General features: G+C 42.7%; 1 protein-coding gene across 2 annotated transcripts in view; it reads left to right on the top strand.

Moving 5' to 3' along the window:
- The first annotated feature begins 7,114 nt into the window (after nucleotides 1–7,114).
- Nucleotides 7,115–24,478, top strand: part of FGD3 (FYVE, RhoGEF and PH domain containing 3) — a 65,526-nt gene continuing 48,162 nt past the window's right edge. For both annotated transcript variants that reach the window (XM_027550315.1, XM_027550319.1), the window contains exon 1: nucleotides 7,115–7,523. The gene's annotated coding sequence lies outside the window, so the exon portion shown is untranslated. The remainder of the gene's footprint in view (nucleotides 7,524–24,478) is intronic.

Consider the following 24,478-nt stretch of genomic DNA (forward strand, 5'->3'; position numbering starts at 1 on the left):
ATTTAGAACCCATTTGTGATAAAAAAAAATTCTTCAAAAAATGGGCATAAATCCCTATCAAGCTACCCACAGTATTTTTCAGAGAACTAGAACAAATAATTTCACAATTTGTATGGAAATACAAAAAAACCTCGAATAGCCAAGGCAATCTTGAGAAAGAAGAATGGAACTGGAGGAATCAACCTGCCTGACTTCACACTATACTACAAAGCAACAGTCATCAAGACAGTATGGTACTGGCACAAAGACAGAAATATAGATCAATGGAACAAAATAGAAAGCCTAGGGATAGATCCATGTACCTATGGATACCTTATCTTTGACAAAGGAGGCAAGAATATGCAATGGAGAAAAGACAATCTCTTCAACAAGTAGTGCTGGGAAAACTGATCAACCACTTGCAAAAGAATGAAAGTCAAAAACTTTATAACACCATACACAAAAATAAATTCAAAATGGATTAAAGATCTAAACGTAAGACCAGAAACTATAAAACTCCTAGAGGAAAACAGGCATAACACTCTCTGACATAAATCACAGCAGGATCCTCTATGATCCACCTTCCAAAATAATGGAAATAAAAGCAAAAATAAACAAATGGGACCTAATTAAACTTAAAAGCTTTTTCACAATGAAGAAAACTATCAGATCAGATCAGTTGCTCAGTCGTGTCTGACGCTTTGTGACCCCATGAATCGCAGCACGCCAGGCCTCCCTGTCCATCACCAACTCCCGGAGTTCACTCAGACTCATGTCCATCGAGTCAGTGATGCCATCCAGCCATCTCATCCTCTGTCGTCCCCTTCTCCTCTTGCCCCCAATCCCTCCCAGCATCAGAGTCTTTTCCAATGAGTCAACTCTTCGCATCAGGTGGCCAAAGTACTGGAGTTTCAGCTTTAGCATCATTCCTTCCAAAGAAATCCCAGGGCTGATCTCCTTTAGAATGGACTGGTTGGATCTCCTTGCAGTCCAAGGGACTCTCAAGAGTCTTCTCCAACACCACAGTTCAAAAGCATCAATTCTTCAGCGCTCAGCCTTCTTCACAGTCCAACTCTCACATCCATACATGACCACAGGAAAAACCATAGCCTTGACTAGATGGACCTTTGTTGGCAAAGTAATGTCTCTGCTTTTGAATATGCTGTCTAGGTTGGTCATAGCTTTCCTTCCAAGGAGTAAGCGTCTTTTAATTTCATGGCTGCAGTCACCATCTGTAGTGATTTTGGAGCTCAGAAAAATAAAGTCTGACACTGTTTCCACTGTTTCCCCATCTATTTCCCATGAAGTGGTGGGACCAGATGCCATGATCTTCGTTTTCTGAATGTTGAGCTTTAAGCCAACTTTTTCACTCTCCACTTTCACTTTCATCAAGAGGCTTTTGAGTTCCTCTTCACTTTCTGCCATAAGGGTGGTGTCATCTACATATCTGAGGTTATTGATATTCCTCCTGGAAATCTTGATTCCAGCTTGTGCTTCTTCCAGCCCAGCGTTTCTCATGATGTACTCTGCATAGAAGTTAAATAAGCAGGGTGACAATATATAGCCTTGACGAACTCCTTTTCCTATTTGGAACCAGTCTGTTGTTCCATGTCCAGTTCTAACTCTTGCTTCCTGACCTGCATACAAATTTCTCAAGAGGCAGATCAGGTGGCCTGGTATTCCCATCTCTTTCAGAATTTCCCACAGTTTATTGTGATCCACACAAGTCAAAGGCTTTGGCATAGTCATTAAAGTGGAAATAGATGTTTTTCTGGAACTCTCTTGCTTTTTCCATGATCCAGCGGATGTTGGTAATTTGATCTCTGGTTCCTCTGCCTTTTCTAAAACCAGCTTGAACATCAGGAAGTTCACGGTTCACATATTGCTGAAGCCTGGCTTGGAGAATTTTAAGCATTACTTTACTAGTGTGTGAGATGAGTGCAATTGTGTGGTAGTTTGAGCATTCTTTGGCATTGCCTTTCTTTGGGATTGGAATGAAAACTGACCTTTTCCAGTTCTGTGTCCACTGCTGAGTTTTCCAAAGTTGCTGGCATTTTGAGTGCAGCACTTTCACAGCATCATCTTTCAGGATTTGGAATAGCTCAACTGGAATTCTATCACCTCCACTAGCTTTGTTCGTAGTGATGCTTTCTAAGGCCCACTTGACTTCACATTCCAGGATGTCTGGCTCTAGGTCAGTGATCACACCATCGTGATTATCTGGGAAACTATAAGCAAGGTGAAAAGACAGCCTTCAGAATGGGAGAAAATAATAGCAAATGAAGCAACTGACAAAGAATTAATCTCAAAAATATACAACCAGCTCCTGCAGCTCAATTCCAGAAAAATAAATGACCCAATCAAAAAATGGGCCAAAGAACTAAACAGACGTTTCTCCAAAGAAGACATACAGATGGCTAACAAACACATGGAAAGATGCTCAACATCACTCATTATCATAGAAAGGCAGATCTAAACCATAATAACCATCTCATGCTGGTCAGAATGGCTGCTATCAAAAAGTCTACAAACAATAAATGCTGGAGAGGGTGTGGAGAAAAGGGAATCCTCCTACACTGTTGGTGGGAATGCAAACTAGTACAGCCACTATGGAGAACAGTGTGGAGATTCCTTAAAAAACTGGAAATAGAACTGCCATATGACCCAGCAATCCCACTGCTGGGCATACACACCAAGGAAACCAGAATTGAAAGAGACATGTGTACCCCAATGTTCATTGCAGAACTGTCTACAATAGCCAGGACATGGAAGCAACCTAGATGTCCATCGGCAGATGAATGGATAAGAAAGCTATGGTACATATACACAATGGAATATTACTCAGCCATTAAAAATAATATATTTGAATCAGTTCTAATGAGGTGGATGAAACTAGAGCCTATTATACAGAGTGAAGTAAGCCAGAAAGAAAAACACCAATACAGTATACTAACGCATATATGTGGAATTTAGAAAGATGGTAATGATGACCTTATGTGTGAGACAGCAGAAGAGACACAGATGTAAATAACAGTCTTTTGGACTCTGTGGGAAAAGGCAAGGGTGGGATGATTTGAGAGAATAGCATTGAAACATGTACATTATCTTATGTGAAACAGATCGCCAGTTAAGGTTTGATGCGTGAGACAGGGTGCTCAGAGCTGGTGCAATGGGATGACCCTAAGGGATGGGATGGGGAGGGAGGTGGGAGAGGGGTTCAGGATGGGGAACACGTGTACACCCATGGCCGATTCATGTCAATGTATGGCAAAAACTACTACAATATTGTAAAGTAATTAGCCTCCAAGTAAAATAAATTAATTAATTTAAAAGAAAAAAATGGGCATAGAAGGAACCTACCTTAACATAATAAAGGCCATATGCAACAAACCCACAGCAAACATTATTCTCAATGGTGAGAAACTGAAAACATTCCCTCTAACATCAGGAACAAGACAAGGATGTCCACTCTTGCCATTTGTATTCAACATAGTTCTGGAAGTCCTAGCTATGGTAATCAGAGAAGAGAAAGAAATAAAAGGAATCTAGCTTGGAAAGGAAGAAGTAAAACTCTCACTATTTGTAGATGACATGATACTGTACATAGAAAACCCTAAAGATACCATCAGAAAATCACTAGAACTAATCGGTGAATTTAGTATAGGCACAGGATACAAAATCAATACACAGAAATCACTTGCATTCCTATATACTGACAACGAGAAATCAGAGAAATAAAGAAATCAATTCTATTTACCATTGCAACTAAAAGAATAAAATACCTAGGAATAAACCTGCCTAAGGAGACAAGTCCATTCTAAAGATCAGCCCTGGGTGTTCTTTGGAAGGAATGATGCTAAAGCTGGAACTCCAGTACTTTGGCCACCTGATGCAAAGAGTTGACTCATTGGAAAAGACTCTGATGCTGGGAGGGATTGAGGGCAGGAGGAAAAGGGGACGACAGAGGATGAGATGGCTGGATGGCATCACCGACTCGATGGACGTGAGTTTGAGTGAACTCCAGGAGTTGGTGATGGACAGGGAGGCCTGGCGTGCTGCAATTCATGGGGTTGCAAAGAGTCGGACACGACTGAGTGACTGGACTGAACTGAACTGAAGGAGACAAAAGAGCTATATGCAGAAAACTATAAGACACTAATGAAAGAAATCAAAGATAACATAAACAGATTGAGGGATATTCCATGCTCCTGGGTTGGAAGAATCAATATTGTGAAAATGACTATACTACCAAAAGCAATATACAGATTCAATGCAATCCCTATTAAATTACCAATGGCATTTTTCACAGAACTGAAACAAAAAAATTCACAATTCATATGGAAACACAAAAGCAATCTTGGGAAAGAAGGATGGAGCTGGAGGAATCAACTCACCTGATTTCAATACTACAAAGCTACAGTCATCAAGACAGTATGGTACTGTCACAAAAATAGAGGTATAGACCAATAGAACAGGATAGAGAGTCTGGAGATAAACCCACACACATATGGGTGCCTTATCTTTGACAAAGGAGGCAAGAATACACAACGGGAAAAAAAATTGTCTCTTCAATAAGTTGTGCTGGAAGAACTGGACAACTAAGTGCAAAAGAATGAAATTAGAACAGCTCCTAACACTATCCAGAAAGATAGAATTAAGATGGATTAAAGACCTAAATGTCATTTATTTTGTTGCTCAAATTATTCCGGCTGTGGCAAGTAGGAGCTCCTTCACGTCAAGTCCTGATTTCTGTTGACAATCTATTTTGTTCGTTTGAGCATTTCCTTTCTTTCTGGTGCCATAACTTCAGGCACGTTTTGTATTTTCAGGACAAGGAAGGTATGCTCAGGGGTCTGTGCTGGGTTGAGCTGCCCTGGGCTGCAGGGGTAAAAGGCTCGCAGCTGGAAATCAGGTGGAATTGGCAGCCCTCAGGTTCAAGTCCCCAGGCCCTCTGCAGGTACAGATGAAATCTGGAGCTTGGGGACATCAGGGCAGGGTCTAAGTTGGATTCTTTGTCCATAGATGCTCTTCTTGGCTAAGTGAAGGAAGTGTTCAAAATTGAAATTTGTAATCTGTTTTTTCCAAGAAAGAGTTGTTCTAGGTTTTAAACATCATATTCTCAGAGGATTGAATTTCAGTAGCTGAAGTGAAATTGCACTTGTCATCATTTAAGTTCATAATGAAAACATGTCACCAGAACTCTTCCAAATTTTGCCAAACTTCTCACTAATGCTTTTTCCCTTTTTGGGATCCCACACTTCTTTTATTATTTGTCCTGAATCTCCCCCGGATTGTCATGATGTCTGGGTCTTTCCTTGACTTTCTGATCTAGATTAAAGTATATCTCTCTGGATAAGATAAAGCAGTACACTGAGTCCCTTGGACTTCAAGGAGAACAAACCAGTCAATCATAATATATATTCATTGGAAGGACTGATGCTGAAGCTGAAGCTCCAATACTTTGGTCACCTAATACAAAGAGCCAACTCATTAGAAAAGACCCTGGTGCTTGCAAAGATTGAAGGCAGGAGAAGAAGGGGATGACAGAGGACAAGACTGTTGGATGGCATCACTGACTCAATGGACAAGAGTTTGAGCAAGCTCAGGAGATGGTGAAGGATAGGGAAACCTGGTGTGCTGCAGTCCATGGGGTTGCAAAGAGTTGGATGTGACTGAGCGACTGAACAACATATCAAATCACTGTAGTAAGTATACTCTATGAATTACCTTATTAAAGTGATGTAACATTTTAATTTTAAAATTCTAATATTTACAACATACTAAAAAATTATTCTTTGCCTCTCCTTGAACTTCCAATGAGGAATTATGAATCAACCTAAAAACTTTCATTATCAATAACTAAACCTTTTCTTTTTTTTTTCTCAGTATCATTCTATTGGTGATGACAATTGAACAATACACATAAAACATAACTGTTCTTGAGTAACTAATAATTGTCAAAGATTATAATTGTACAATATTGAGAACTTTAGCACAAAATATAATTATTGGAGGACAATTCCTCTACGATATTTGTGGCCTCTGCCACACATTATCATGAATCTGCCACAGGTATACATATGTCCCCTCCTTCCTGAACGCCCTAAGGAACATATTAGCACATTCTCTTTGCAAGTTGTTTTGATGCTACCACAAGTGTACATGTATAGATAAATTCATAGAGTGAAAAGTGAAGACTTTGAGGTTTCAAACCCACTGTGTCCTCCCAGGCCCCTCACCAAGGGGACTTCAGTGGGCATTTGTAGGCCTGCAGACATTGAATTATGAAGATGTTAATGAGATCCTGGACAGGGGAGTGAAGGACACTCAGGTCCGGTGGGAAGCTGAGACACCACTTCTCAAGGTGTTGGCGAACTGGGCCAGGAAAGATGGCTGGCCTCGCAGTTTTCTGCTTCACACCCGTGCCCTAGGTCTGCTCAGTGCTGGCCAGTTGTGGTTTTGGCACTTTCAAAAGTATATGACACACCATTCAGTCCAGGCTTATCACTTACAGAGGAAATGACCTCAGCAAGGCATGTATCTCCTTGGTGATCTTGGCAGAAAACTCCATGATGACCGTATTCACCTTACTCACCTTACAGGTGCACAGCTGGAAACAAACAAGTAAGTCTGTGTCACATTCACAGACAGGGCTCAGGGGAGCTGACACACCCTGAGGATCCAGGCTTCAGTTAGCATTCTCCAAATGAGGGGTGCAGGCAGGTATGAGCGTAAAATGTGAGTGTGGAGGCAAGCCTGAATGTGAGAGGCACACACACCCCCTACACCCATAGTCTCCAAACAAAGGACTCTTTAAGCAGATGAGTATTCCTTGTAGGCATGTGTTAAATGTCCGCACACTACATCATTGTGGTGATGAAGCATTTTAAATGCCCTGTTGCCACAGAATCTTCTAAAAAAGTCTGCAAGAGAGAAGGTGGGTGGCAGAGGTGTTCAGAACAAGAAACAAGGCCCCTCACAGCCTGCCAGGGCCTCCTCCTTTGCCCATGGTTGTAGAGACTCCCTGGCCCTACAGGTCCCACCAGCTCCTCGCCCACCCTCCCCCACCCTTCCTGTTACCATGGTGACAGTCGGCATCCCAGGCTGCGGGCTGCGGGCTGCACTCCCCTCACCCCTCCTGCTGGCTCTGGAGGAGCAGGCGGGCTTTGTCAGGGCTCAGCGTCTCCCTGCAGCTGTGAGATTAGACAGAGAAGAAAAGAGGCTGCCGTGGGTGCCACTGGGGCCCCTTGAGGCCTGGAACAGGGAGGCAGGGCCACTCCAGACCACCAGCCCCGAGCTCGTGGGGTTCCTGCCAGCCTCACCCTGGACTAACTGCCCACAGCACAGCGTGCCCAGAAGGAGGAGGCCCGCGGCGCCCCAGCGTGGGAGACTGGGGTGACATCCTGCTCCTTGGTGACCTGCTTGGGGTCTCAGGCAGCAAGCTGTCCCAGGCAGGAGTGGCCAATGGGGCTGCCCAGGCCTGTGGGTACCCCCTGGCTCTGCTTGTTTGCGAGTTTCATGGGTTTCCTGGCCAAGGGAAGGCGGTGAGTAGACCAATGTCTGAAAAGGGGAGAGTTTTTCTCGTTTCGGGTGGTGTTGAAGTCCTGGGTGTCACTTCCCTGGGCTCCTTGGGTAATGTATTCTCCGGGGTTGTCGGGCTGGGTTGGAGCGCTCCTGCTGTGTGACTTGAGGAGGGATCTACCTCCATTTGACCGCACCAGGGTCTAGGCTGACAACCTGGGCTGGCTTTGCTGAGGGGTCCCTGGCTCTTGAACAAAATTGTCCAGAGTATTTTTTGAACAAATGCAGAATGTTGGGTTCTGTGATGGGACCTGGTTTAATTCTGAATTTCCCTCACCCTCAGCCCACTCTTTCTTTTTTCCCCCTTTTTAAATGGATGGGAAGGGAATAGACTGGGTGCTTTAGAAATACCCCTGCATGAGGTTGCCATGATAACAGGGATTTCATATGTCAGGATTGTCTTTTTTTTTTTAAGTAGACTTGTTATTTTAGTTTTAGGTTCACAGCAAAACTGAGGGGCAAGTACAGAGATTTCTCATATAACTCCCCAGCTGCTTCTCCCTACCTCCCCCATTATCAGCCTCCCTCACCAGGGTGGTGCGTCTGTTACAACTGATGAACCTACTTCAACACATCATGATCACCCAGAGTCCACGTTTTACATTAGGGTTCACTCTAGGTGTGAACATTCGGTGGGCTTGGACAAATAGCAGGTATCCACCTTTATAGTATTGCACAGTGTAGTTTCACTGCCCTAAAAATCCTTTGTACTCCACCTAGTCATCCCTCCTCCCTTAAACCCCGGCAAGTCCTAACTCCAGTAATTTTTCCAGAATGTCACACTGTTGGACTCATACAGTATGTAACCTTTTCAGATTGGCTTCTGTCACTTAGTAACCTTCATTTTAGGTTCCAGAGTTGTCTTATTATTTCTTTCTCTTTCTCACTTACTTTCTTTTAGATTAGGAAAACCAGCCCTTCAGATAAATGTGGATAAGGGGATTTTTTTTCTTTAAAGAGAGTGTAAAGTGCTTATTCCCAGGTTCTTGGTGACCCCAGGCTGTCCCTGGCTCTTTGATGGTGTGTTCCCTGTCTACATCTATGAATCAGGACAGTGAGAAGGTCTAAGCTGTCATTGTGGGTTTCTAGGGTGACTGGGGGATGCAGCATCACAGCTTGAATTAGCTTGAAGTAAAAAGAGTGAGTCGGGTAGGGGGGTCTGTGCGCACATGTGCTCAGACTCAATTCAAATGACAGCAGCTCACCTCAACCCCAGATAGGCTGTTCACGAGAGGTGATATTGTGCAGGCTTATTTTGCGGCTTTTCCTTCCGTGTCTAGCCAGTTGGTCAGCTGAAGGCCAGCTGTCTTTGGATGCAGGGCCTGCTCTGTGTAGACAAGAGGGTGACGGGCAAGCCAGGTTGGGCTGGATCCCACTGGCACAGAGAACCCATCAGGCAGAGCTTGGGTTGGGCGTGTTTCCTCATCTGCACTTTGGGGGATCTTGACAGCTCATCCTCCGGCCCTTAGTGGCTCGCTCGGTGACCTCAGTTAGGGCTGTGGGGGGCCTGGCCCTGCCCTAGGCACCAGGAACAGACCAGCTCACACAGGTCTGGGGGGCTCAGAGCAGGATACATCTGCCTGCCGTGTTGGTGGGGGGAGCACACAGCACCAGTGCTTCAGTTCTCCCAGGTGTCCAGTGGTGCTTAGTATGTATGAAAGGAGCTGAGGGGTGCACTCTGCGGCAGATGCAGCCTGTCTGACTGAAGCATCTGCCCGGACTGAGGGGACACCCTACCCAAGCTCTTGGGCACCAGTTCTGCCTCACTCCTATAGCTTCAGGCTAGCTTTGGGGGCATCCACCTTCTCCGGGACATCCGGACATCCGGGACACCCACAGCTCAGCATTCCCAGCCCACCCGAGGCCACCAGGTGTCTATGTGGTCCAACTGTGTCCAGTGAGAGGTGAGGCACCTGTGTTTGCAGCAGTCTGTCTGGGAAGAACCGAGAAGCCATGCCTTCTGGGCCAGAACCCGCCCCCTGTGTACACTGCTGCACCTGTGCCCTCCACATGCTGCCAAGGAACGTGGTCCTCCTGTCCTCACTCCATGCTCACTGAGAGGCTGTCAGCCATCTGCTGCCCCGGGGCCACAGGCAAGATCCCTGTTAGAGCTCGACTAACTGACTAGCCAGTCACTGTGTGCACGTGTGTATGCTCAGTCGCTCAGTCATGTCTGACTCTGTGTGACCCTGTGGACTGCAGCCCGCCAGGCTCCTCTGTCCATGGGATTCTCCAGGCAAGAATACTGGAGTGGGTTGCCATGCCCTCCTCCAGGGGATCGTCCCAACCCAGGGATCAAACCCAGATCTCTTATGTCTCCTGCATTGGTGGGCAGGTTCTATACCACTAGCAGCACCTGGGAAGCCCCCAGTCAGTCACTACCCAACTACGAACCAACTAGTTGACTTCCCTCCTTCTCTGTTCTCTCCCTTTCCCTCCTTTTCCTCCTTCCTCCTTTCCCTCTCTCCTTCTCTCCCACCTTTCATAAGAGCTGGATGTATTTGCAGACAGAACTCGTGAGTGTGTCGGAGGGTGGAGTGTGAAGCCGCATGATCGAGTTGTATAGGAGTTCTGGACTTGGGCCCACCCTTGCAAGAACCTGGGTGTTGAAAGAAGGCAGGGGAGAGCGGAGGGCTCTGCACCAGTGAGCTCAATTTGGCCAGTTTAGTCCAAGTCCTCGCCCCACTTCCAGGTCAGATTCTTATGACTTATTAGAACCTGTGAGCATTCTTTAGTCTAAAGAGTGGAACCCAGAAACACACCCAAGGAGCCCACTCAGAGGGGGTCTGAGGAGTGGGAGCCCTTAAATGACCACCCACCCTCCTGGCTGCCCCTCCCAGCTTTCTGCCCCCTGCAGGAACAAGGGAGAGGGGACAGCATGGGAGCAGATGGCTCACTCCACCTTGGCCTGGCTCTGGGGTGAGAGCTCTGTCGAGTGTGTTTTGAGAGAATTCCAATGGACTTGCTAGAGATCCAATTGGGGATTTTAAAAATGAGAAGTTACTAGTGATATATGCTTGAACAGATGAACAGGGAAGGCCTGTGTTCTCCTGGTACATTATTTTATATCTCAGAATATTCCAGGAGGACTCTGCTGGATGAGGCCAGAATTTTTTGTTGAATGCATCTTATGCTGAATTTAGAGTCTCCTAAAAAAAACTGGCATCCCATGCAGATGTGGGGTTATAGCAGTCTACTCCCACGTTCTTAACATCATGTCTAAAGGACCCCTCATAGCTGCTGCTCTGACTGCAAATTGGATAAAACTGCAGGCCTCTAAATATAAGCTTGGGGCCTCCTGGTCAGCAGGCTGTGACTTTTCAGCAGCCTGTGCTGCTTCTCCAAAAATGGGTGCAGGAGAGCATGGCTGTTACTGTTTTGTCCTAGATGATTGGTCAAGGAACCCTGGTGTGGATGGGGGTCTAGCCAGTGTCCTCCTGTGGGGATACATCACGTGCAGGGAGTATCCTCGGGAACAGCTGAAATGGTAGCCTTTCTTCCTAAAGTCAGGACCTGCTGCAGAGAAGCTCCTCCCTCCCTTCCCCACTCCCTACATATATGAGGAGCCTAAGAGCTTCTGTGGCAAAGTGGGCAACTGCTGTCTATTCTCCCCATCTTCCTCTGTCTTAAACCAAGCTTCAAAAAATTTTGTCTGCAAAATAAACTATGCTGCCTAAAAAATAATCAATTGCAGGAGTAGGCAGATGCTCCCAGCCCGATATTGCTTCCTGAGACTGTCCCTCAGCTTCGTGCTGTGCTTAGTCACTCAGTGGTGTCCAACCCCATGAACTGTAGCCCACCAGGCTCCTCTGTCAATGGGGATCTCCAGGCAAGAATACTGGAGTGGGTTTCCATGCCCTCCTCCAGAGAATCTTCCCAACCCAGAAACTGAACCCAGATCTCTCGCATTGCAGGCAGATTCTTCACCATCTGAGCCATCAGGGAAGGCCTGTCCCTCAGCTTCAGAGCCCTGCTAAGGGACACTTAGGTCCCCTCCCCTTTCCCTCCCTTCATTCTTCCCTCCCTTCACTCGTTTTTGTTTTTGTTTTTTTTACTAGGACAGTGGTGCTGTGAATAGATTCCAGTTCTCTCTAGCTATCTTCTCCCAGAGCTGCCAGCATATCAGTGCCCTGAAAGTAAGCCCTCTAAATAAGCAGAGCTGTTGCGTTCTGAACTGCGTTTGGTTGATCAGGAGCAAAGATGAAGGAACTGAACAGGAAAGAAAGAGTCCAAGTGACTGTGCAAATGCCACCAGGCCAACTCTGATGTGGGTGGAGCCTGAGCATGCAGAGGAGACCCTAATCTCCCTGGGCTCAGCCATGTTCTGCTTGAGGCTGTGCAGTTGCCAGAACAATGTTGGAATCACTCTGTATCCAGACACCTGGACCTGAAGAGTGGGGCAAGGCCACTCTTATTTCCTTACTCCTTCATGTAGCTCTTTATTTACACAATGACATTTTTTTTTCTTACAGGGTTAAAAAAAAAAAAAGCGTCCCAGACACAGCACTTTCCTTTCAGTGTCGATCATCAGAGCTCTTTGTTAAAGATAAGAGGTTGCTTCCACTTCAGGCTTGAATGTCACTGCAGCCTATGCCAGGGCCTCTCTGTAATTATCCTGTCCTGTCTGGAAAGCTCTTAAATGCCACTTCATCTAAGGGCTTGAGGCCGAGATTGCTTCTCCAGTGCGATGCCAAAGGCTCCTCTTGGCTGAGATGACTAAACTGTCAAATATTTTTAGAGCAAGTCTTCTTTTAAAAAATAAATAAGAAAAGTAAAGTGAGTGATGATTAATCAGCTCCTCACTGCCTCCACCTTGGCATCTGACATACAATTTTCCCAGGGAGTCCCTGTAGCCTCGCGTTGGGGTGAAGGGGCTCCCCCACTGTCATCTGGCCAGGATGTGGCCTCTCAGGACCTGTGTTCACCCTCCTAGCTGCCTGATTGATGGTGCAAATGGGTGAAGTTCCTCAAGTTTAGGAAAAATTTTCTGCCTTTGAGCAAAACATACTTTCAGTTTAGAGCAATCTAGAAAGCTTTTTGCAAAAACATGTTCTCGGAAAGCAGAATTACATTCAGAGTCCTTTCTTTTGGAATTGCTTGACCACATTTTTCCTCAGAGAGATTTAGGACAGCTAAGTAGAAATTAAAATTTCCATACGTAAACAGACATGGAGACAGCTGGCTCTGACTCTGTAATGACTGGAAGTTTTGAATCTTGAAAGAGCATGGAGATTTTATTAGCTTATTTTTAAATAGGTTGGCTTTTCTCCCAATTGCAAATATAATACATGTTCTTCATAGAAATTTAGATATTACTGAGAAGCGTTGAGAAGAGGAAACCCAGAAGCTCACCACCTGAAAGTGGCAAGATTTATGTGGGCCTGGAAAGATTTCCCTCTTCCTTTCCTGGGTCTTGTCTACTGATAAGTGGAATATTCATCAGAATTTGTCATTGGGGCCTGAAAGCTGACAAAGTTGCCCCCCCTATCCAAAGCTTCTTGGATTCTCATCCCAGCCTCCTGTCCAGCTGTTTTGGTGATGTTGCCCAGCTTGTTGAAGGAAGTACAGTGTTGGACACTGTGTCCCATCCTTGGGGCCTGGCAGTGCCCCCAGTGCCTGCTGCTGTGTGTCCCATGGGACCGGTGAGTGGAAGAGGCACAGGCACAGGACCCACTTGTGCCAGTGTTTCTCTCCTTCCAAATGATTTCACTTAGCATAATACTCTGAAAGTCTAAACGTGTTATTGGAAATGGTAAGGTTTCATCTTTTTTATGGCTGAGTAACATTTCATTCATGGTGACTGGAGCCATGAAATTAAAAGATGTTTGCTCCTTGGAGGAATAGCTATGACAAACCTAGACAGCGTATTAAAAAGCAGAGACATCACTCTGCCAACAAAGGTCAGTATAGTCAAAGCTATGGTTTTTCCAGTAGTTGTGTATGGATGTGAGAGTTGGACCATAAAAGAACGCTGAACACTGAAGAACTGATGCTTTTGAATTGTGGTGCTGGAGAAGATGTTTGAGAGTCCCTTGGACAGCAAGGAGTTCACACCAGTCAATTCTAAAAGAAATCAACCCTGGATATTCATTGGAAAGACTGATGCTATAGCTGAAGCTCCAATGCTTTGGCCACCTGATGTAAAGAGCCAACTAATTGAAAAAGACCCTGATGATGGTAAAGATCGAAGGCAAAAGGAGAATAGGGTGGCGATGGTTAGATAACATCACCAACTCAAAGACATGAATTTGAACAGACTCTAGGAGATAGTAAAGGACAGGGAAGCCTGGTGAGATGCAGTCCACGGAGCAGACATGACTTAGTGATTGAAAAAAGTTTTCATTTTGTGTGTGTATATGTATGTATGTATATATATATATATATATATATATATATATTCCATTGTGTATATATCTCTATCTGATTGAAAAAAATTTTCATTTTGTATGCGTGTGTGTGTATATATATATTCCATTGTGTATATATCTCTATATGTGTATATATCTCTATCTGTCTGTCTCTATCATATCTTCTTTATCCATTCATCTATCATGGAATATTTAGTTTGCTTCCATATCTTGGCCATTATAAATAATGCTGCAGTTTATATGCAGCAATGCTCCTATGTTTATAGGAGTGTCCAAATTAGTGTTTTTGTTTTTCTCAGAAAAATGCCCAGGAGTAGAATTGCTGGATGATATGATAGTTCTGTATTTAATTTTTTGAGTTCTATATTTAATTCTTTTACTGTTTTTCATAGTGGCTGCACAAGTTTACTTTCTCACCAACAGAGCATGAGGGTTCCCTTTTCTCCACATCCTTCCTAAAACACTTGTTATTTGTTATCTTTTTGATAACAGCCATTCTGACAGATGTGAGGTAATATCTCTTTATGGTTTTTACTTGCATTTCCCTGATGATTAGTAATGTTGACCATCTTTTCATGTGTCTGTTGACCATCTGTATGTCTTCTTTGGAGAAAAAAATTCTATTCAAGTCTTCTTCCCATTTTTTTAATCAGGGTGATGTTGAGTTTTGATTTTTTTTGTATCTTTTGGATATTAACCCCTTATCAGATATATGGTTTGTAAATATCTCCTCCCATTCAGTAGGCAAGATTTTCATTTTGTGGATAGCTTCCTTCACTGTGCAAAAGCTTTTTAATTTGATGCAACTTCCTGTGCTTATTTTTGCTTTTGTTTCTCTTGCTTGAGGAGACATATCCAATAAATATTTCTAAGACTGATGTCAAAGAGGATACTGTCTATGTTTTCTTCTAAGAACTTTATGGTTTCAGGTCTTACATTTACACCTTTAGACCGTTTTGCATTTATTTTACTATATGGTGTAACATAGTTCACTTTGGTTCTTTCGCACTTAGCTGTCCAGTTTTCCTAACGTCATTTATTGGGCTATCTTTTACCTATTGTATATTCTTGCTTCCTTTGCCATAGAGTAATTGATCATTTAAGTGTGGGTTCATTTCTGGGCTCTCTATTCTGTTCTATTGATCTTTGTGGCTGTTTTTGTGCCTGTACCATACAGCTTTGATTACTGTAGCTTTGTAGTATAGTCTGAAGTCAGGGAACCTGATAATTTCAACTATGTTCTCTCTCAAGATTGTTTTTGCTATTCAGGGTCTTTTGTGTTTCCGTACAAACTTTAGAATTATTTGTTCTTTTTCTGTGAAAAATAACAATGATATTTTCATAGAGATTGCAGTGAATGTGTAGATTGCCCTGGGTAGAATGATTATTTTAACAATATTAATTCTTCTAGTCCAGGAGCACAGTATATCTTTCCATTTGTGTTGCCTTAAATTTCTTTCATCAATGTCTAGAGTTTTTTGAGTATGGATCTTTTACCTCCTTATTTAGATTTATTCTTGGGTGCTTTTGTTCTTTTTAATGAAATTATAAATGGGTTTGTTTTCTTAAGTTCTCTTTCTGATAGTTCATTGTGACCATATAGGAATCCAACCAATTCCTGTATATTAATTCCATATCCAGCAACGTTACTGAATTCATTTACTAGTTCCCATAGCTTTTTGGTGGTATCTTTAGGATTTTTTATAAAGCAAGTTTCCTACATACAAACAAACTCCATTCTGAGAGTATGTTCATAAGTCCAATTTGTTCATAAGTCCAACAAAGTTAGCCTCAGTGCAGTTCAGACGTTCACTCATGTCCAACTCTTTGTGACCTCGTGAACTGCAGCACGCCAGGCTTTCCTGTCCATCACCAACTCCCGGAGCTTGCTCAAACTCATGTCTGTTGAGTCAGTGATGTCATCCAACCATCTCATCCTCTGTTGTCCCCTTCTCCTCCTACCTTCAATCTTTCCCAGCATCAGGGTCTTTTCCAATGAGTCAGTTCTTCCCATCACATGGCCAAAATACTGGAGTTTCAGCTTCAATATCAGTCCTTTTCAGGACTGATTTCCTTTAGGATGGACTGGTTGGATCTCTTTGCAGTCCAAAGGACTCTCAAGAGTCTTCTCCAACACCATAGTTCAAAAGCATCAATTCTTTGGCACTCAGTTTTCTTTATAGTCCAACTCTCACATCCATACATGACTACTGGAAAACCCATAGCCTTGACTAGACAGACCTTTGTTGGCAAAGTAATGTCTCTGCTTTTTAATATGCTGTCTAAGTTGGTCATAACTTTTCTTCCAAGGATTAAGCGTCTTTTAATTTCATGGCTGCAGTCACCAGCTACAGTGATTTTGGACCTTCCCAAAATAAAGTCTGTCACTGTTTCCATTGTTTCCCCATCTATTTGCTGTGAAGTGATGGGACCAGATGCAATGATCTTAGTTTTCTACATCATACTCAATGGTGAAAAGCTGAAAGCATTTACTCTAAGATCAGGAACAAGACAAGAATGCCCATTCTCACTACTTTTGGGCAACACAGTATTGGAAGTCCTAGCCACAGCAATTAGACAAGAAAGAGAAACAAAATGAATCCAAACTGGAAAGAAAGAAGTAAAGCTGTCACTGTTTACAGATGACATGATACTATATATAGTAAATCCCCTACATACAAATAGTCAAGCTGCAAACTTTCAAAGATATGAATGTGCATTCCCTCGACATCAGGGGTGAATTAAAGTGAAACTTGCCCTCCATCTCCTATTGCTGGTGATCCTTCAGCCCTACCATCTCTCACCTCCTCTACCTCCTCCAGTTAATGATTCTTCTTGTCTGTTCACTTGATGCCAGACCCAGTATGCTAGCTGTTGTATGTACTTTTCAGTTACGGTGAAGTTAAAAATGTTTTCTTTATTTTGTGTGTTTATTTTAGTTGAGTACCCAACTAACACAATGGGCCATATAGTTCAGTTCAGTCGCTCAGTCGTGTCCGACTCTTTGCGGCCCCATGAATCGCAGCACGCCAGGCCTCCTTGTCCATCACCAACACCCGGAGTTCACTCAGACTCACGTCCATTGAGTCGGTGATGCCATACAGCCATCTCATCCTCTGTCATCCACTTCTCCTCCTGCCCCCAATCCCTCCCAGCATCAGAGTCTTTTCCAATGAGTCAACTCTTCACATGAGGTGGCCAAAGTACTGGAGTTTCAGCTTTAGCATCAGTCCTTCCAAAGAAATCCCAGGGCTGATCTCCTTTAGAATGGACTGGTTGGATCTCTTTGCAGTCCAAGGGACTCTCAAGAGTCTTCTCCAACACCACAGTTCAAAAGCATCAATTCTTTGGCACTCAGCCTTCTTCACAGTCCAACTCTCACATCCATACATGACCACAGGAAAAACCATAGCCTTGACTAGACGGACCTTTGTTGGCAAAGTAATGTCTCTGCTTTTCAATATGCTATCTAGGTTGGTCATAACTTTCCTTCCAAGGAGTAAGCGTCTTTTAATTTCATGGCTGCAGTCACCATCTGCAGTGATTTTGGAGCCCAGAAAAATAAAGTCTGACACTGTTTCCACTGTTTCCCCATCTATTTCCCATGAAGTGATGGGACCGGATGCCATGATCTTCGTTTTCTGAATGTTGAACTTTAAGCCAACTTTTTCACTCTCCACTTTCACTTTCATCAAGAGGCTTTTTAGTTCTTCTTCACTTTCTGCCATAAGGGTGGTGTCATCTGCATATCTGAGGTTATTGATATTTCTCCCGGCAATCTTGATTCCAGCTTGTGTTTCTTCCAGCCTAGCATTTCTCATGATGTACTCTGCATATAAGTTAAATAAGCAGGGTGACAATATACAGCCTTGACATACTCCTTTTCCTATTTGGAACCAGTCTGTTGTTCCATGTCCAGTTCTAACTGTTGCTTCCTGACCTGCATACAGATTTCTCAAGAGGCAGGTCAGGTGGTCTGGTATTCTCATCTCTTTCAGAATTTCCCACAGTTTATTGTGATCCACACAGTCAAAGGCTTTGGCATAGTCAATAAAGCAGAAATAGATGTTTTTCTGGAACTCTCTTGCTTTTTCCATGATCCAGCGGATGTTGGCAATTTGATCTCTGGTTCCTCTGCCTTTTCTAAAACCAGCTTGAGCATCAGGAAATTCACGGTTCATGTATTGCTGAAGCCTGGCTTGGAGAATTTTGAGCATTACTTTACTAGCATGTGAGATGAGTACAATCGTGTGGCTATATAGTACTGTACTGTAATAAGTTTATAATACTTTTCACATATATGATACATGAAAATAAACACACAAAATAAAACATTTTTAAATCTTACAGTAACTGAAAAGTACAGTACAACAGCTAGCATACTGGGTCTGGCATCAAGTGAACAGACAAGAAGAATCATTAACTGGAGGAGGTAGAGGAGGTGAGAGATGGTAGGGCTGAAGGATCACCAGCAATAGGAGATGGAGGGCAAGTTTCACTTTAATTCACCCCTGATGTCGAGGGAATGCACATTCATATCTTTGAAAGTTTGCAGCTTGACTATTTGTATGTAGGGGATTTACTATATATAGTATCATGTCATCTGTAAACAGTGACAGCTTTACTTCTTTCTTTCCAGTTTGGATTCATTTTGTTTCTCTTTCTTGTCTAATTGCTGTGGCTAGGACTTCCAATACTGTGTTGCCCAAAAGTAGTGAGAATGGGCATTCTTGTCTTGTTCCTGATCTTAGAGTAAATGCTTTCAGCTTTTCACCATTGAGTATGATGTAGATTCTTGGAATTTTCTTTGTAGACAATCATGTCATCTGTAAATATGGACATTTTTATTTCTCCCATTCTGTTATGGATACATTTTAGTTCCTTGCCTTTATTGAGCTAGCTAAGGAATCTACCACTCTGATGAATAAGAATGCAGATATCCTTGCCTCATTCTCATTCTTAAGGAGGACTATGGGCTGTATTGTGTCCCACAAAATTTACATGTTAAAATCCTAATCTTCAGTACCTCAGAATGTTACTGTATTTGGAGATTGAGCCTTTATAGAGGTATAATTAAATTAAAATGAGGTCTTGTAAGTGGTAACCCTAATCCAATATGACTGGTGTCTTTATAAGAAGAAGAGATTAGGATATAGACACACACAAATAGATGAAACGCCATGTAAGGATGCAGAGAGAAGACTGTCATCTCCAAGCCATGGAAAAGGCCTCAGGAGAAACCAGCCCTACTGACACATGAATCTCAGACTTTAACCTCCGAAACTATGAGATAATAAATTTTTGTTATTGTTTCTATGGTATTTCATCATGGCAGCTCAAGCAAACTAATACCCACCCTCTCAACCCAGAGCCCCAGAGATTATCACTACTTCAACTTCATAGACTAGTACTGCCTGTTCTTGAACTTCATCAAAACCAGCCTTTTCTGCTTGGCTTATTTTGAGATACATCCATATCATTGGTTATGTCAGTAATTCATTCCTTTTTGCTTCATATTATGGCTATACCACCCTTCATTTATTCATTCTCCTGTGGCCACTTGGGTCTTTTTCCAGTTTTGAACTATTATGAACAGGGCTTCTATAGACTTTTGTGACAAAAATGGAGGTCTTTGTGTGGACAAATGTTTTCTCTTGGGTAGACCCCCTAGGAGTGCCATTGTTGGGTCATAGGGCAAATGTATGTTTAACTTCATAAGAAAATTCCAAGCAGTTTTCCAAAGCAGTTGTAAAATTTTATGCTTCCACCAACACTATATGAGATTTGTTTGCTCAGCATTCGTGTCAACACTTAGTATTCTCAGTCTTTTACATGGTAGCCCTTCTGGTGGGGCATGGTGATATCTCATTGTGAAATTAATTTGCATTTCCCTGATGGCAGGTGATGTTGAGCACTTTCCCATGTGCTTTTTGTCTATTTAAATAACTTAGTTGAGTACTTACTTTAGTCTTTCCTCAAAAAATTGTTTTCATTAGATCACTTGCCTTTTTTTCTTATTTGATTTGTAGGAATCTTTTTTTTTTTCTTTTAACTTACCATTAGCTGAAGGAAAATTGCTTCACAATATTGTGTTGACCTCTGCCATACATTAACACGAGTCAGTCATAGATATACATGTGATCCCTCCCTCTTTAACCTCCTTCCCACCTCCACCCCCCATCCCACTCCTCTAGGTTGTTACAGAGCTCCAGTTTGAGTTCCCTGAGTCATACAGTAAATTCCCATTAGTTATCTGTTTTACACATGGTAGTATATATGCTTCCATGTTACTCTCTCCATTTGTCCCAACCTGTCCTTCCTCCCCCACTGCCGACCTGTGTCCATAAGTCTGTTCTCTATGTCTGTCTCCATTGTTGTCCTGTAAATAGGTTCATCTGTACCATCTTTCTAGATTCCATATATGTGTGTTACTTCATGGGAAATAGATGGGGAAACAGTGGAAACAGTGTCAGACTTTATTTTTGGGGGCTCCAAAATCACTGCAGATGGTGATTGCAGCCATGAAATTAAAAGACACTTACTCCTTGAAGGGAAAGTTATGACCAACCTAGATAGCATATTGAAAAGCAGAGACATTTCTTTGCCAATAAAGGTCCGTCTAGTCAAGGCTATGGTTTTTCCAGTGGTCACGTATGGGTATGAGACTGTGAAGAAAGCTGAGTGCCAAGAATTGATGCTTTTTTTTTTTTAATTTTTTTTTTCTTTTTACTTGCAATGCTAGTGATAGAACCAAAGGCTGCTATCTATATCAAACAAGAGAAACGTAAAGAATTGATGCTTTTGAACTGTGGTGTTGGAGAAGACTCTTGAGAGTCCCTTGGACTGCAAGGAGGTCTAACCAGTCCATTCTAAAGGAGATCAGTCCTGGGTGTTCACTGGAAGGACTGATGCTAAAGTTGAAACTCCAATACTTTGGCCACCTCATGCGAAGAGTTGACTCATTGGAAAAGACCCTGATGCTGGGAGGGATTGGGAGCAGGAGGAAAAGGGGATGACAGAGGATGAGATGGCTGGATGGCATCACTGACTCGATGGACATGAGTTTGAGTAGACTCTGGGAGTTGGTGACGGACAGGGAGCCCTGGCGTGCTGTGATTCATGGGGTTGCAAAGAGTCGGACACAACTGAGTGATTGAACTAAACTAATACAATATTTGTTTTTCTCTTTCTGACTTACTTCACTCTGTATAATAGGCTCTAGGTTCATCCACCTTATCAGAACTGACTCAAATGCATTCCTTTTTATGGCTGAGTAATATTCCATTGTATATATGTACCACAGCTTCTTTATCCATTCATCTGATGATGGACATCTAGGTTGCTTCCATATCCTAGCTATTGTAAATGGTGCTGCAGCAAACATTGGGGTACATGTGCCTTTTTCAATTTTGGTTTCCTCAGGATATATGCTAAGTAGTGGGATTGCTGGGTCATATGGTAGTTCTACTCTCAGTTTTTTGAGGAATCTCCATACTGTCTTTGTAGGAATTCTTTAAATAGTCTGGATACAAGTCATTTGTCAGGTAGATGTATTACAAATATTTTCTTTCTGTTTATGACTTGCCTTTTCATTTTCTTTTTTTTTTATTTTCAATATCATCCATATTACTTTTTTATTTTTTTTTAATTTTTAATTTTATTTTATTTTTAAACTTTACATAATTGTATTAGTTTTGCCAAATATCAAAATGAATCCACCACAGGTATACATGTGTTCCCCATCCTGAACCCTCCTCCCTCCTCCCTCCCCATACCATCCCTCTGGGTCATCCCAGTGCACTAGCCCCAAGCATCCAGTATCGTGTGTCGAACCTGGACTGGCAACTCGTTTCTTACATGATATTTTACATGTTTCAATGTCATTCTCCCAAATCTTCCCACCCTCTCCCTCTCCCACAGAGTCCATAAGACTGTTCTATACATCAGTGTCTCTTTTGCTGTCTCGTACACCAGGTTATTGTTACCATCTTCCTAAATTCCATATATATGCGTTAGTATACTGTATTTATGTTTTTCCTTCTGGCTTACTTCACTCTGTATAATAGGCTCCAGTTTCATCCACCTCATTAGAACTGATTCAAATGTATTCTTTTTAATGGCTGAGTAATACTCCATTGTGTATATGTACCACAGCTTTCTTATCCATTCATCTGCTGATGGACATCTAGGTTGCTTCCATGTCCTGGCTATTATAAACAGTGCTGCGATGAACATTGGGGTACACGTGTCTCTTTCCCTTCTGGTTAGGGAGCCTTTTGATGAGCACAGGTTGTTCATGTTGATGAAGTTCATTTGTCAAGTTTTTATTGTATGGCTAGTGTCTTTTCTAGCCTAAGACATTGTTGCTTATTTCGAATGCATGTATGTTTTCTCCTATTCAGTTTTAGTTTTGGTGTTTGCAGTTAAGACTGTGATTCACTTCTAGTTATTTTCACATGTGTGGTGTGAGTGGTGAGTTAAGGTTCATTTTTCCATATAGATAACCAATTAGTCCAGCTTGTTGAGAGGGTTTTCCTTTCTCATTGACAGCTGATGGCACTTTCACTGAAAATCAGCTGACCAAGTGAATGTGAGTCCATTTCTGGACTCTATTCTGTTCCATTGACCTACTTCTCTATCTGTATGCCAATATGCTGGGAGAGAGTGAAGGACAGAGAAGCCCAGCGTGCTGTAGTCCATGGGGTCGCAAAGAGTCAAACAACTCTTTTGTTGCTGACTGAATAACAACAATGCCAATATCATCACAGTGTCTTGATTTTGAATTTAATATTATTATAGTAATCATTTTACTTAATAAATTAAATCATTTTATATTTTATAGTAAGACCTGTGCTGCGGTAATCTATTGAACTAGTTCTCTGTTGGTGGACATCCAGAACACCTCCAATTTTCACCTATTACAATTATGACTGTACTGCATGTCCTTTCTCATCTGTGTGAGCATGAAGGATTGACACCTGGAGTGGGCACGGCTGGGTGGGAGGAGGTATAAGCTGTGTGTTGCCATCCTTGTTTTGGTCGAGGCTCCAGACTGCTTTCCCCAAGATGGTGCGGAGCAGGGGAATGGTGCACCCCAGGCCCTATACTGCCCCTTTCCAAGTCGACCTCCAGTGTTTGGTGCCTCTGGAGTGCTATCTCATGTCTTGCTTCTGTGCTTTGTCATGGAGACGAACCATATGAGGAAGTAGAATTCGTTTGTTTGTTTTAATTATCTTATTCTAAGAAAGTGATTAAATGAAAAAATGGCTACAATGATTATATGGCTAGAAAAATAAAATGATACAAGAGAAATCTCACTCCTACCCCATCTTCATCCATCCCTTTCCTCTTGTTCTGTATAGACAGCCCATTTTAAACTGCTTTTAAACATTTTCAAATTTACAGAAAAATTATAAGAATTGATTCAGCAAGTGTCAACATTTTCCCATATTTAATCCCTCTTTCTCTCTGTATATATAGGCAGACTTTTTTCGGTCAGAACCATCTTCAAAAAAAAAAAAAAACTTTCAGAGCTCACAGATGGAACATTTTGTGGCTAGAGACTTCCTCTTGTGTCACTCAGGCTCTGGTCATTCCATTTTAGTGACTAGCTGCATCGTCCTTTAAGGCAGTTTTGCCGGATCCCCCTCATTGTGCAAATTCCCCTCTGCAGTTGGCAGGTGGCCACGTGGTTTACCAGCAGGTCCCTCCTAGGTGGGTCTTGGTTGTTTCCAGCCTTCCTCTTAGCAGCCTGACGCAGGCTGCTGTACTTGTGCAGGTGTGTCTGCAGAACTGTGCCTGCAGAATGCCCGCATTCATCAGAGAGGTGAATGCCAGGTCAAAGGGCAGATGTGCCGTTTCACTCTCCCACCAGCCAGGTGGAAAAAGCCTCCTCCCAGGCCTCACTTCCCTCCTCCCTCAGTCTTTGCCCGTCTAACTGGGAAGAAAGTTATCACAGTTGTAGCTGTAATCTGTAGTTCCCTCATTACATGTGAGGTGGAGCCACTTCTCCTTTTCTGTGATTATCTGTTCCTAACCTTTGCCCAGAGCTATTGGGTTCTGAATCATTTCACAGCATCCTCATCTGGCCCAAATGATAGTGGCTCATCTGATGGCAGATCAGATCAGCCATCTGAATCTTAAAAAAATTAAAAAATTGAACCATTTTGCAATAAAACCAAATTTAGGTTGAGTCAAATTAACAGTAAATACATTGCTTTACATTTGGTAGCTGTTTTTTTATCATCCTTTTGTCTTTCCTGCTGCCTCACTGACACATGAACCAGATAGTTATTTAGAATGCGAAATGTCATAAGAGACAAGATTTTGAGAGAAAGCTAACTTTCTCATGGCCTTACAACAGGATTGTTCCATCTCATTAAAATATTCAGTACTGAATTTATAATCCCTAGATTATGGAATAGTTTTAGATGTACAGACAAGCTGAAAAGATAATATAAATTCCTATACCCTTCACCCAGCTTGCCACAACATGGGCATCTACAAAACCAGGTTCCATTTGTCAAGAAATTGGCATTGGTAGAATACTA

This window comes from Bos indicus x Bos taurus, chromosome 8, assembly GCF_003369695.1.
Source record: "Bos indicus x Bos taurus breed Angus x Brahman F1 hybrid chromosome 8, Bos_hybrid_MaternalHap_v2.0, whole genome shotgun sequence".
Lineage (NCBI taxonomy): Eukaryota > Metazoa > Chordata > Mammalia > Artiodactyla > Bovidae > Bos > Bos indicus x Bos taurus.